The 16,174-nt window shown below is 40.1% G+C and overlaps 1 protein-coding gene across 2 annotated transcripts in view; it reads right to left on the bottom strand.

The window, feature by feature from the left end:
* LOC114458197 (heterogeneous nuclear ribonucleoprotein C-like) overlaps positions 1 to 16,174 on the bottom strand; it is a 60,947-nt gene that overhangs the window by 36,010 nt on the left and 8,763 nt on the right. The window lies entirely within an intron of this gene.

Below are 16,174 nucleotides of genomic sequence, written 5' to 3'. Positions count from 1 at the left end.
GGTCACGATCCATAAAAGGTTGTGAACCACTGCACTAAATACTGTTTCATTCCATTTATTTACAAAATGACATTCATTAAACTTTGTTATCACTCGTTCATTCCGTCATTATGCTCTGTAGTTGATTTTAAATAGTTTTATGAGCAAAATGTTGTAGTTGGACCAAGGGGTTACTTGGATTAAGAAATAAGAGAAAAAGGGTACTTGAGCCAAAAAAGTTTGAGAACCACTGGTATAGACTACTCTTTGACTAACACACACACACGCACGCACGCAAAAGACAGATTTCTTGCTGCTTTAAGTGCTTTCCAGACGTTCTTGTGAAGGTCACTTTTTCAACCACTGGTCCTTTGACTTTATTTGTTTTACTGAGCCCAGGGTGACTGGCTGTGCCTCAACGCTGACTGACCCTCTGGAATTAAGCTACTATTGATTCTTCCCCTCTATGCTTTCACACAGACTTGCTGAGGACACATTAAATGTGTTATAAGTCATCAAGAGCTCTGGGCGTCAAGCCTCAACTTAAAATATATTGATAAATTGTGCTCTGGAAAACTTTGTGTCTGTCATGTATCCTGTAGGTATATGCTGAAGCCTGGAGTCACACACACATGCACGCAAGCCTGCATGTATATGTGTGTGTGTGTATCTGCCTGCTTTAGTCTCTGTATTTGTTACTTTCCAGTTGTAAACACACAGGGGAGCATGTGCTGGTGTAACGTTGGATTGGGTGCATGTGGAGTCGGTGTGTGTCTCTGTGTGTGTGTGCGTGCGTGTGTGTGAGAAGCAGACTCGTCCTCTTGCTGCCTTGGGGGCTCAGAGCCCATTTCCTGTTGTGCAGTGTGATAAGTTTCCCTGTCAGATCCTACCAGCACTACTATATTTCTGATAAGCTCCACTGCTAGTTTTCCCGACCTCTGGCACAGAGATCAATTTGAGATTGATTCAGAATGCCCTGCTGGGCCGAGCAGGAAGATCAATTTGAGATGGATTGTTCACGCCAGGGGGCCAATGACACGCAGTGCAGTGCTCACTTGCTTCCACTCCTTCGCTCGTTACTTTTCCTGACTCCTTCTTTCCCCACTCTCGCTGATTTTTCTTTTACACTAGTCTCTCTTTCACTTGCTTCACACTTCTGTCTTCTTTACTACTCTCTTCCACCTAATAGATTAATTTGACATCTCAGCCTGCATGCTGCGTTGTGGGATTCGGTCTAGGGTTTTCAGGGGCCCCGATTCATGTTTTTGCTGGTGGGTGCCCAGTATAGGTGTGCGGAAAACTGCGGATCGATCTAATAACATCGATAATATTGATACCAACATTGGGATTAATAGTGAATGATACCAGTGCAAAAATATTGATACTTTAGTTTTGTTTTCTCTCCTGTGTGCACTGAGGGGTGGATTCACTAAGATCTGAAATAAAGGGTGGGAAACCAGTTGCGTCCCTCAATCCTTTGTTGACGCAGTTTCCTCATCTGCTGCGAGAAATTCACTAAGATTGCAGCAATGATTAGTGCACATGCAGAAGGGGTGGAGACCACCCTATTTAAATGAGAGTTTTGCTCGTTCAATGTGGAGACGTGAGTGCACAGAAACACACAAAGACACTTGAGGAAGTTAAATTGGAGACAGGTGGACTTCTCTGTCAACTGCACAAAAATTTAATAATGTAGAAAACTAAATAAACACAGCATCCTCTCTGCACCGCAGCCACACTTGACTTCACACGCACCGCCTCAGGTGTGCAGCTTTTTCTCTCCCTCACACACAGTTTACTTACACTTTATTTTCTCATTCAGTGGCTGTTAACATGGACTATTATTTCATTTGAATTACTTTATTATACTAGAAAGGTAACTAGAGCCTTTTTCATCTCTGCTGTGTTTTGTGTCAATATTTACTGCAGCTGATCTCTGCGTGTGTGTTTGCACCTGCTTGTCAGTCGTACTATTTTCTGGTGCTAAAACAATCACCACAAACAGTTCCAGATTTGATGAATTGCATTGCGTCCATTGCATTAGTTTATTTGCATTTCCTCCTCCCATTTCTTTGCGCCCCTTATGAGATTCGCCTACTTACCATATTCAGTCAGTTCCCCATTATGAAAACCATTTACGTAAAAAGGAAGATCGCTACCCCGCATTTGGACGTAACTGCGCTATGCTAAATGCTATACGTATGTTCACAGTGCATTAGTGAATTGATGCAGTGTGGCCGCTGCTACGTTCTCTAGCTAGTGGGCGGGATTATAACACTACAGGCAGGATGACAGCACTAAAGACAATAAAGAAATTTTCACGACTTCCTTTTGAAAAAAAAGGGAGATGGGAGACCAACACTTGAGCTACTAGAAAATTATTTGTATTTTCCACAGTGAATGGTACAAAAAGTTGTCGTTGTCAGTTCCTCCGTGTTTCTGTTTCCAACACAAACAACGAATGTGCTGCCGTGTCATGAGATACATCTTGTTGTGGGAGAGTATGGAGGCTGCTATTGAATAATTGTTTAAGTTTATTTAATGGTGTTTTACAAGCTTGATTTTTTTAGATTAACGCTTGCCAGCCGAAACATATGAAATTGTCATTGGTGTCGACATTGGTAGTCTTGATTTGCAACGCCCGGCCTACCTAACCCTAGTGCTCACGGCACGTCACTGCCTGCAGCTGTCCAGAAATACAATCAATCATACAGAGTATTCATACTCACCTCCCCCCCAATCCTCTCTGTCTGCTAACACATGCACACGCATCATATTTTTATTCATCATTTTCTCCCAAATTTTATGTTATTCATAATCTGGTCTACTTTCAGTAGGGATTGATGGATCTCAGGTTTGTAATGTTTTCATTTCACAAGTGTAGTCCTTAATGGCACAATGTGGGCCAGGTATACGGTGCGCTTAAGACTAAAAATTGCTTCACAGTTCACTAAAACGTAATCATTGTCAATACAGCTCCAAGAGATGAGTTTGCTTACGATGACATTTGACTAAAAATTCTTGTGCTTACGTTAAAATGTCAATTGCTTTAATCTGGACTCTGCATCTGCATCTTCCTCCTGCTCTACTTCCTCTGTTGCAGAATTGGAGGCCAGGACTGTAATGACTTCATTTACTATTTTTATTTACCGATAAGACTTCCGGACAGACTGGCTCGGTAATGCACTGTGAAAAATAATATATACACATGCACAGGAAATAAGGGAAAAAACCGATTGTGCCCATTTTTTCCCCATCTGACAGCCACTGTTGGTATATCTACTGTCACATGACTTTATCTGCTCGGAACATTGCACCTGCAGCCAGCATATCATTGCCACTTTTATACCTTTCTATTTCACCATCCACCATTTCTTTTTTTTTGTTGTTGTTCTGTGCTGTCTCCAAGGCTTTGCCAGTGGCCCTGAAACCAGCTGATACACTTTTCTTTCCTCGCTGCAGTCTGACCTTTTTCCCCAGCAGCATATCCACCTCTGACTGCACTGACCTTTACCTACAGCACAGCTCCAGTCTTCTCTCAGGAATGGACCACAAGCGGCACATTGTCTGCACATCCATGCAGAGAGGAAGCTGATAAAGCACACAAGGAACTGCTTGGCGGACAGAAATCATCAAAGCATTTAGGCTGTAAAATTGACCCTGAATCAGAAGTGAACTGGGATGCAGTGAGCTTTGATGAATAGATTGTGAGCTGTTGGGATACACTAATTTTACTTTACACACAGAAAGGACAGCAGGAGAGCAAAAAAATCAGGACAGTTTGTAAAGTAAGTTTATTTTGAGCATGGCTTCAGAGTGATTATCATAGATGTAGAATAGATGTTTTTCCTTATCTCTGTGTTTACAACAGACCCTTCATAAAAACACTGTATATAGATTGTGTATATGCTGGAGTGCTGAACAAGAACAAATAGTCGAAGAAACAAAGCAAAAAATATGTATGTGATTTGTCTTTCTGTTGCTCTGTGCTGTTGTGTTCTGCCTTGATATTGCAGAGTAACCACTTTGGTTTTGCTGACATAAACACAGGCCAGTTTGAGTTTACCAAGAAGTGACGTTACTGAACCAAACTAGACTGTGGAGGTATGAAATGGTCCCGTATAAAGTTGTCCTTAAAAGGCATTCTTGCCCAAAATGTTCATAGTTTTCCTTCTACAGATGTTTTAAATTTAATTTATTTATTTATTTCATTCAGAAGTCTCTGAAGTCACCCTCAGTGAGACTATGGGTGGCAATGCTGGAAAGATGGATGATAGATGGATGGATGGATTCATGGATAGATGGATGGACACAACTGTGGTAAGAATCGCCAAATGGCCAAAATCCTCTTTACCCGATACTGGCAGTTTTCTGAATCAGTGATCCTGATCATGAATCTATGATCATTCACACTTTAAAGGCTTGGAAGACATTTCTAGCACGTGGCTGTGCTGTTGTATGCTGAAGATAGTGAAACAGAACTTATGACAAGAACATATAATGTGCAAAGTCATTGTTGTATAACCAGCGGAACATAGGGATTGATCATTTTTCAAACTGAACCAGTATAGTGACATGTATCTTTCCTGCTCACAGAGCTGACACTTAGCATTAACATTGGCATGTTTCAGATTCACTGAATGCCTGTTTACTGCAGGAGGAGTGATGTCATGAATCCTAGACTGAATCTGTTCTCCTGGCAACAACATTAAAGATGTTTGACTCAAAGCAAAATAAGTTTTAGTGCATCTAAAACAGTACATCTTCTGCACCACTTTTATTTAGCATAAAAAAACCCCAAATGTTATGTACTGCCCACATTTGTCTGTGATGGTTTTCATGAGTTGCCGGCATTTGTCTTTTAATTGTAATTCCCTTTCTTCAAAAAATCAGTAAGAGTGTAACTTTTTAACTTTTAGATCGATGAATCGATATATATTACCTAAACAGTCACTGTTTAGGTAAGACTGATGACATCATCACTGTAAGAGGTAGGGCCAATGTTCCAATGTTCTAATATTCCAATGTTCCAAAATGGGTGGGGTGTGGGGTCGGGCTCTCCAATGATTGGCTCTGGCACACACGTGGGTAGCATTTTGAACTCTGTCCTATTGGTGTGTGAATGTGAGTGTGAATGAGTAGATATGTAAATAACTTTGTGACCTCTGTCTGTGAAAGGTGCTATATAAATAAAACATTACATTACATTGAACTTCCGTTGTTGCAACTCTCTCTCTAAACAGCTCTGGGTAGGACCAATGATCCAATATTCTAATGTCATCTTCACTACAGACTGATGTCACGGTAGAGCTAGGACTGATGACATCATCACTTAGTCCGTCGACTCGGGAGGTGGGGCGTGGAGGTGAGGTGTCCAAACAATTCCCACGTTGCACACCCTTGAATCAAGCTGCCGCCATGTTAAAACTCCCAGGTCAGTCTGATCCTGAGCCGCAGAAATATTTGAGGAACACACACACAGACACAGACAGACGTTCCTTGCTTTTATAGATACATATTGTATTACTTTTGAAAATGTATTGAGTATTGAAAATGAGAGCAGAAAAGTTAACATACTGTTAATTTAAACTGAAGTGTTGGTGGGACTATATTTGCCATTAAATGCTGTTTGTTTTGGTCCATAATTAATCTATAGACAATTCCCTTACAAGAAACATCAGGAATCTATGAAACATCACCTGTACTGTACAGTATGCAGGTATTTATTTCACAGTCACACTGGTTACAGTTATTATTTTGGCTAAAACGTTACTTAATCGATTTCTAGTCACTGAATCGTTCCGGATCAAACAACGAATCGTGATTGAAATCAAATTGTTGCCAAATTGAATCGTTACAACCCTTAAAGGCACTCAACATTTTAGCACCGTTTCCAACTAAATGACACTAATGAATGTAGCTGTCAACAGCTTGTGAAGTGAGTCACAGTCTAATAAGGAACCTTAAAAAAATTAGTTGCAGCCATGCAGAGGGAAACTATCACATTAGACGCTTTATATGAATCAATGTGTTTGTGCTATAGCTCTACCTCTTGTTTTTGTGTTTGCATTCCTGGTTCGCTGAACTGGAAACCATCACACAACCCGACTGTGTTTAATGTTTACCATACAGTTAGTTCTCAGAGTTAACTGGCCTCATTTTCTGTCAGCGCAAACCAGTGCCTCAAGAAAAAAATGTTTGGATATTCTTGTTGCATAGGCAAATAAATCTGTCCACACTACATTTAACTTCATTTTACAGAAGTGATGATGCAAGCAAAGTAGCCATATTGTTTGTGAGGGTGCATTAGTCCTTTGAAACAAATCGTGCCTGTTTTGTCTTTGCATTTTCAGCATCATTTTTTTTTTTTTCGTGAACTGATTTCATATAATCCAAATCAAACTCTGGAGTTTCTGCATAGTCAGCCAATGCTGGATAACTGCAAAGCTCACTGCACCGTTGCCCGACAATGCCTCACATCCCCAGGCTGAAGCCCACTGCACTGTCATGGAACATATATGTCCTAAAAAATAAACAAACAAAAACAACAATAACTGAGTTGGCTACTTTTTAAAGACTGTGTGTGTTTTTATTTATGTATTTTAGAAATGATCATGATGGCGTGGCAGCGGGTGGGCATCCCAACAGCTGGGAGTTGAGTCGCTACAATCTCAAAGGATCAATATCTGGCACAAAGCGATTGCTAATAAAATTGGGTGAACTTCATCATGGCTCTTTCTCTGCATGTGACTGACAGTTTATATTTATTTTTTGCTTTTCCCTCCTGCTTATTGTGCATCTACAGATGTCAGACCAACACAGGCCTCAGGCAACACACAATCTGTCAAAAACAAGCGACAAATGTTGCGAGGCAACAAATCAGATGGAGGGATATTTTTAAAATTCAGATTATGTGCAGCGCTGGCAGGGATTCCCAAATAACTGTGACCGCTTAAAAACATTTATTAGCTACTATTTCCGTTTGTTTTGAAGATCCTGCATGTGTTAGGAAAGAAAAGAGGAACATCTGTATGAAAACTGAATGAAAGCAATAAAAGAAAAGTCAGTCTGGAACTTGTGATAGATGTCAAGTTATTATTATTTTACTTTATGATTAAATTATTGTATTTTATTTATTTGTTTATTAAAAAAACAAATCTATACTTTCTTCTTTTCTTGTTTTGTAGTAACTTTTTTCCTTATTTTCCTTACTTTAATAATACATTATTTTCTTAGTTTTTTAATCAATGCAGCATTTCCTCTTAGTCATTATTCTATTGTTGTTTCCTGTTTCACCCTATTCAAACGCTTTTTATAAAGCTCTGTTAAAATATATATTTTTGATCCACTACTACTATAACCACTTATTAAACTTATATTTTTATCCACCTCTGTATTATCCTTTCAGCATCACTGTTGACCCGTTATCATAAGAGATGCTAACAGAAAGCTAACACAAAAGGAAGCTCACTCTTATTAGGTCATTTTTTTTATTGTGATTATTGTAATTGAACTTTAGTAATTGAGAAAATAATTGTAATTGACTTTCTGAGGATAAAAAATAATTATAACTGAATTGTATTTGGAAAAATTGCTAGTCACCATAATCATAATTGAATTGTAATTGAACATGGGTAATTGAAAACGTAATTGAAACTGAAAAATGTAATTGACACCAACCCTGCCTTGAACCTATACATCTTTCCTCACTGTTCAGCACAAATAAAGGGTTCATGTTCTCCTGTTCCTGTTCCTCTGAGAACCAACATAACAGACGAGCCTGAAGCACACTCACCATCATCCTAAACTCAAACTCCTTCATGAGCGGCGCTCCTGATAAACAAAACACATGAGAGAGTGTTTAAGAGCGAAGCTTAGAACAGCAGATGCTCAGCGCTTTCTGCCTCTTGGGGTCGGGGCCAATCTTCTCCTCCTCCCTCTGTGTCAATCGTTTACCACTCGGCTGAGATGCCAAATGGAGCGAATAGTGAAAAGAGAAGTGCAATGTTAACTCCCACAGACACTTGGACAGTAAAGCCCATTTAAGCACACTGTACAAAGCTAATATGTAGTGTGCGTTTTGACCATAGTCCACGTTAATTGTCTTCCTTATTTTGCGTGTTTTCTGTTAACATGCTGGCAGTGTGTCTCACTATCAATACACACTTATTCAGGGATTCAAGGAGAGCAAAAACCTAGACCAGGGGTGTCCAGACTTTTTTCACCAAGGGCCACATATAAAAAAATACACCAACAGCCAGGCCCCTCACATGAGATGAGGCATATAGAGCCACCTGATTTATTTCAGTTAACAAAATCAATAAGCTACAACACAAATACAAATCAAACAAAAAACTAAACTATTTTATTATCTTTCATATTTTGCATACTTGATAGACTCCATGGGAAAAAAGATGATTAGAACTCCAGTTGAACATTATTACTTTATTAACACATTTTTATTTTGAATAATGAATGAATCAGTTAATTTAAATTAATTCATTTTCAAAAATGGATGCAATTTTATAATTTCCCATTGCACACCTGATGAAAAAAAAACCTGCTTTAATGGTGCATTCTAAAATTGTAGGATCAGTGGATATAGTTTTGTCATGTTTTTCTTGGAGGGGATGAAACTGAAATGAAATTTTGTTGCTCTGTAACGCACGCAATGACAAATAAAGCTATTCATTCATTCATTCATTCATTCATTCTTATTGAACGAACCAAACAACAAATATGTTATGGAAGAAACATACTTATTTAAAAGCACATAACTGAAACAATATAGGGTCCTTATGTTTGACAGAATGAAACTTCAGCTTACGGAGTCACAGCGCAGCATGCTGTGGGAGAGGATGCCCACACTTTCTCATTAGGGTGTGTAAACAGTCCAAACTTCTCCGTGCACTACGATTTGTCCACCGTGGACGGGCGTCTGCTCTTATCGGGTCCCCTGATCCTAGGTTCGACTGTACGCATATTTCAGACGGCTATGAGCACGCCGTACACTATTTTTCACCTGTTTTTTTTTTTCAAACATCGACTGTTGAAATATGGCTGGGCGGCTCACTGCCAGCACAGCTAAGTTTCATGTTTGAGCCATAGTCCAATATTATTGAAACTTGCCGCGGGCCGCAGTGTGGACACCCCTGGGGCGACAGTGGCTCAGGTGGTAGAGGGTCATCTTCTGATCGAGAGGTTGGGGGTTCGATCCTATACCTGACTATGTGTCGAAGTGTCCTTGGGCAAGACACTGAACCCTAAGTTGCTCCCAGTGGTCGACTAGCGCCTTGCATGGCAGTCCTGTCCCACTGGTGTGTGAATGTGAGAGTGATTGGGTGAATGAGCTGATATGTAAAGCGCTTTGAGACTGCTTCAGTGTGGTGATAAGACGCTATATAAATCAAGTCCATTTACCATTTACCATTTACCCCTGACCTAAACATTCTATCCCTTCAAAGAAACCAACATATCCTCCAAGTGTGGGTTCTGTATGAAATACATGCAAAGATTGATTCAAACTGATGAACTGATTTCTGATTTTTAACTGAGTTAATGAAAGAACCTAAAAATATGGAAGAGATACGACTGCAGCTAGTAGTTAATGACATAGAGGCTAAGAAAGGAAGCAAAACTTCTGGATTTTTATAATAAAAGTCCTGCAGAAGAGTACTGGACTATATGCAATAAATCGTTTACAATGTCATCCTAAATGTTGGGCTAAACATTGTGGTATTTGGCTGTTTTTATGATTGTGAGATCAACCCCAGCAGGCTGTGGTCTCTCTGTGGAGAGTTTGTACATTCCACATGGCAAAACAGCTACTGACACAATGTATAAATAACTACAATACTACAGAATAATTGTCCCTAGTTTGAAAGAACTTTTGACCTGTGAGGGTCAATTAATGAATCACTGATTCACTTACACGCACAACAGAAGCCCTTCCTGGAGCACCTGAGCCCCTTTGAGCTGCACACAGTATGGTAGAGTGAGCTTTTGTTGTCGTGCAATGGTGCATATACAGAGTCCACGGCTGGAGCACCAACAGCATCTGGGCTGTGGATTATTTGCCACTCGTTTGGTCCCATTGCTGCTTTCACAGCTGGGACTCAGTGTGCTGGAAGGGACCCGTGACTATCGGGAAGTATGGACGATAAATGATGACAACACGCATATGTTGTCAGGGTCGCTCAGGAGCAAACAGCCCGAGGGCAGATATGTGAGAGTGGCAGAGGTGACAAGTAACGAAGTACAAATACTGCATTACTGTATTTAAGTAGTTTTTTCTGGTATCTGTACTTTACTTGGAGTATTCATTTTTTTTTGGTGACTTTTTACTTTAACTTCTTACTTTTTTAAATAAATATCTGTACTTTCTACTCCTTGCATTTTTAAAATGAGCTCGTTACTTTTAAGACCTACGAAGATGACACCAAAATGTAAAAATACAACATTTTGGTAGTTTGAGCTTTTTTCCCTGAGTTTTATGGCTAACACATTTTCAAGTTTTAAAAATTGTTAAACTCAAAACATTTCATTCACAAATTTGATCTATAATGAGCGCTAAATTCTCCAGGTGTTCATAAAGGGTAACACATTTCATTTTTCAGTTTTCTACAAGTTCCTAAAAATGCTAAATCAAAGCTGCTCCGGGTTTAATTGAGCATTTGCATTTTTTTTTTTTTCTTGATACATTTTATTTAGACTTTTTATTTATTATGAGTGCAAAATTCTCCCATGTGTTGAAATGTACCCATGTACCAGTATTCTACAAGTTCTTATAAAAAGAAAATATATGGAATTTGCGGGTTTAAAAAACCAGTCTTATTATTGAATTTTTTACTTAAGTACATTTAGTAGCATGTACATTTTACTTTAAGTAAGGGAGCAACTTCAATACTTTTACTTTTAACAGAGTAATTTTTTATTCAAGTATCTATACTTTTACTTGAGTACTGAAGAACTTTTGCCACCTCTGCAGAGAAGTAAGAGGGAGAACATAGGGAAAACACAGGCCTGTGGTTGCTGAGAAATAAAGACATTTAAAGCATTCCATTGTGTTATGGTTGGAACAATAACTGTGTGCTGGCAACAATCGTGTGGAAAGGCAGAGGTGATGTTGAGCAGATTGTCACTGCTTTAGCATTATAGACAGGTGTAAAAAAAAGTTTGTTTCCAAACTAATCCCAGCCACAGGCAGACGTGTTTGTTGGCTGCGTGTGTGAGAACAGTGGGACGAGGCAGTAAACCCAACAAACTGCTGCCAGTCGCCCAGAGCAGGATTACTGGATTCCGGACAGATTTTTGGTAGCTGCCATGTCCATTTGTGAGTGCAGTGTGTGTGTGTGTGTGTGTGTGTGTGTGTGTGTGTGCTTTTGTCTGCGTTTTGTTGTTTTTGTTTTGCTTGGAGTAAATGAGAAAAAAAAAACTACATCATTTAATCAATTATTGCATGAAACTCCAAATCTGTAATGAGCATTATTTTATTCAAAAGACATGAAACAAAGTCGGTGCAGTTTCACCTGCAGCTAACGTTGGAACTTTATCAAAGCTACGTATGTTGGTTAACGTATTGGTACTTACTGAACAGACTCTAAGTGTTTTCCTATAGGCACCCACAATTCTATATAGATGGCCCTCTAGTTTAACCACTGTGTGTGATTCATAGTTTGTAGTCTCTAAATCGACTAGATTGTTGACTGTTCATGTGAATTTTCCACAAATAAATCAAATAGAAAATAAATTATTGATTTCACCCTTTCAGCAGTGTAGAAAAAAGGGACTTTTCATACTTAAGATACTAGTACAGTGCTCGTCAGAAGTATGTATTCATTTAGTGGGGGCTTAAGTAGAGTTGTCAATTATGGCCAAATGAGTATGTGTTTGAAGGTTGGATGTACAAAGAGGGTTACATACTCTGTAGTGGTATGTAGTGTTAAAGGAGTATATTTGTGGGTGCAAAGTAAAATAGCGTGTGCAATTTCCCTGGTTTAATTCTATGGGACACGCGCATGATAAATTGGTAAAGTCTGCAACAGTGTTCGCTGGACTTAAGCAAACGAATAATAAATGTCCCGGAGCATCCCCTGTCCTTAGACCCTCCTTCGGCAAGGAAAACTCAAAAAACCCGGTGGAAAAATTAGTTACACACAAACATGTCATGTACATTCAAGGTGCGCATTAGGTTATAAACACGTGGTGAAAATATCAGCGTTTATAATGCCATGGTCACAGAGAAATGTGCATGTTTTGCTGTTCGCTTTGAGCACAGCCGCTGTCATTGCCCGCCAATAACTTCCAGGAAATATTTGAGTCTATTTCGAACTTCCGTTGTCGCAACTCTCTCTCTAAATGGCTGTGTGTGTGTGCGGCTCACACGCCCCTCCCCCCTCTCATGTCCCGTCCGTAAATCGATGCAGTTTTTGACGACAAATTACCTAAAATCCCAGTTATGTCACTCGGAATCAATGGATTTGAATTGCCCGCCAATAACTTCCGGGAACTATTTGAGTCTATTTCGAACTTCAGTTGTCGCAACTCTCTCTCTAAATGGCTCCGTGCGTGTGCGGCTCAGACGCCCCTCCCCTCTTTCATGTCCTGTCAAAATAAAATTAAAATAAACGTTTTGAAACGTAATCACCCAAAAAGTCCAAAATAATGGATGCGCACCCTCGAGCCATGCGCAATCTGCTAAAAAAGATCAGACACTGCCTCACACACACACGCACGCAAGCACACAGACCTTCCTTGCATTTATAGATAGATGTTCATTTTTCTTGCGCTATGTCTCTTGCAACATGTCTTCCCTCTTATCTGTACTGTGTACAGGTTAATGTATATATATCTTCCTATTTATCTGCTGCTGAAACTCTGCAAATTTCCCATTTGTGGGATGGATAGAGGTGATCTTTTTTGTCTTTATTACTCCACTATATATTTAGAAGCATAAAAATATTGGTTTATTACCATCAAATCCTCTCTTTCAAATTATCAAAGTTATGAAGGCAATTAGCTTACACGTGGCTTAAAATGATGCATAGGAAATAAAGGTCAATGTGTGTCGAACAGATATTTCTCACTAAGCTCGACATCCTGACAGTCCATCTACTGACTTTATCGGTAGTTTATTATCTATGCTGAGTGAGACACCACAGGACTTTTCCATGGTTCGTCATTGTGTGTATGTGAATAGTATGACGAGCCCGTGCTGTTGAGTGGCAACATGCTGTAATGACCTAAAATAACCCCATTGATAATAAAAAAAACCTCTGAACAAAGATTTAGGGCAGTGACAGCAATGGTGAAGGAGGGCGAGCTGGGAATGAGATTATTTAAATAGTTCAAAGAACACATCGTGGACAAACACTAAATATCAAAACCGCAGTGTTTATATAAGTACAGCAGAGTGAGCACTTACTGTATGTATAGTAAGTATTGAATAAGAACACAAGCACGTAAACAGGAGGTAAAGAGAGAGAGAGCTTTCCATCTATGAATGCAGACAGTAGCACGTCTTTTCTTGTATGCAATATTGTTATTTAATGCAACATTAACTTAAAGCCACTTTTTTGTTACATTTAAAACGAGAAAATGTTTACTGGTAGGTGTGCAGTGTTGGGGCTTGAGAGTGCCTAATAAATCTTATAAAATGTTTTTTTGTATTTTAAATTACCTCCGCCTAAAGAGGTTATATTTTCCCTGGCGTTTATTTGTTTGTTTGTCTGTTAGCAGGATTATATCATAAGTATTGGATTTTGACCAAACTTTAACCAAAGATTGACCTTACACCATAAAAAGTTCTATTAAATTATGGAAGGAAACCAGATCAATATATTGATTCTGGAAAACATAAAAAATAAAATAAATATAAAAAAATCTCTAATTTCCATCAATGGCAAAATTAAAGAAATTCATATCTTGGTTAAAACATGATCAAGCTTTATGAAATTAGACACAATTATGTCAGATATGGTTCTTTAATTTTCCCACTGAGTTTCATCCAGATTGGATCCAGATTGTTTTCATGTCCTGAAAAGGAGAGGAACATTCCTTTTCTCAAATTCAGGGTTGTGGCAAATTGGAGACAATATCCTTAGTTTTAATGGGGCATTCGCAGTCTCCAGAGGACTCCACCGACCTTGTGAACGTATTTAAATGCATCCACAAGTCCTAAAGTGTTAAGACAATGTGTCTTTCTTTCACTTTTTCTGGCCATCACATGTTTGTCTTTATAGATAACTGTCCTCCTTTTCCTTGTCTTTTTGTCTTGTTCTCTATTTATTGTTGCACCAATCCCAACAAAACAAATTCCTCATATTGTGTAAACTCAAACTGAATCTGATACGGAACCCCTCTGTGTAGATAGTGAACAGGTATTCTGGTCTTTGCCATTATTTCTACAACAGCCATTTCAGGGAAAGAATGATGTGGTGTAATGGTGAGGTCTCTTCTGGTTTAGACCAGCAGTATTTGTTTCCCTAAACCTTTAATATGCGTCCTGTTGACAACTGCTCATTAGTACAAACATTATCCCTACAGTATTAACATTCTGCAGGAGCGGCCCCCTGGTGCCTTATGCGGCTTGGGGTGTGGTCGTCCTCCCTGGGCGGGCTGCTCCTGGTGCTGCATCCGTTCCGGGTCCTTCTGGCCTGGGGTCGGGCCCCTGCTGGCTCTGGGCTCGCCGGCGGGTGCCCACTGGCTGCCTGTTCGGCGCGGTTCTGGTCGTCTGCTGGGTGTGGGCTTCGGCTCCTCCGCTGGGGCCTCGGGCAGGGAGTTCTCTGGGCCCTCCCCTCGGGGGGTTAGGCGCGGGGGTGGGGTGGGGGGGGTGGGGGGGTCGATGGGGTGGGGGGTCTGGGGGTTGGGGGTGGGATCGGTGGCGTGGTGCGCTGGGTCCTTGGCTCCTTGGGGCTTTCTCGGGTGTGTATGGGGGGGCGATGGCTGCCTCTCGGCTTGGGATCTTGGGGGCGTTCGGGGGACTGCTTGGCCGTGGGGTGGTCGCCGGGGGCCCTTAGGCTGCCTGCTCTTGCTGCTGGCCTGACTGCTTCTTCGGGCCCGGGGGCGGCTCTTGGGTTTTGCAGTGGCGGTACTTGGAAATACATTTGTCATGGATGCACTGGCCTTGGGCTGTGGGATAACACTCATACTGGGCTCAACCTTAGACACGTTGTTCCCAAATACCTGTTTTATGGAATTTCCACTCACCTCTTCCTCTGTTCACAGCCACCACCATTATTCCTAAACCACACACTGGTCACCAAACTGGCTTGACAACACAACAATAAACACAATATACACAACCACAATTTCACATCGCATCACTTAAAACTATTCCTCACCCATTCCATATCCTATCTTGTATCCCTCTTCCCTGCTAACTTCCCCACCCCCCTCCAACCCCTCACCTTGGTGTAACACTGCCCTCTCTTTTTTACATCCTCCCTTTAATAAAGTATTTCTTACCCTTCCCTAGGGAGGGCTGGTGACGGTCACAATTATGCAATGAAATAAATAAATTTATTTAATTGCAATAATAAAATATGCATTGCTGTCAAAAGATTGCACTTCTTGTAGTGTTAACCTTCGAAAGCATGTGCAGACAAGGTAAAAAAAAAAAAAAAAAAAAAAAAAAAAAAAAAAAAAACATTCTGCAGGAGTTTACATGTTCTCTCTCATTGTGCATCGTCTAGTTTCTACCAGAGAACTTGCATGTTGAGGTGTTTGGAAGCTCTTCATTTACTGTACAAGTCAACGTGGATGTTTCTCATTTTAAAAATAGGGTCGGTTCACTGCAACTGTGATGAAAATAGGCAGAAAAATGCTGCACTATTTCCACACACAAGTCACTTAGTGACAGACAAGGCGATGGTTAAAATAGCAGCAGATTGCACATCAGGTAAAAATACTATCAGAAGACCAGTTTTACAGAGGATCATTAGAAAAACTACAGAGAATCAGTATAGGGACAAAAGATGCAGTTCAAGGACATCAGTGCAGCTCTGCAGCTTTGTATTAAGTCACCAATAACAAACAGTAATAAGCTCCCATTATTTGTGTGCACTGCAACAGATAGATTGAAAACATTGACTTGCCGGGGAAAATCAATGGCAGCTCACAGGTGGTATGAAGCTAATAACCAATAACGCTGTATTGACTGGAAAGAAGTGGTGCAACTACTGGATTACAGATAATG

This window comes from Gouania willdenowi, chromosome 3, assembly GCF_900634775.1.
Source record: "Gouania willdenowi chromosome 3, fGouWil2.1, whole genome shotgun sequence".
NCBI lineage: Eukaryota > Metazoa > Chordata > Actinopteri > Blenniiformes > Gobiesocidae > Gouania > Gouania willdenowi.
This window is presented reverse-complemented; position numbering and strand designations above follow the sequence as displayed.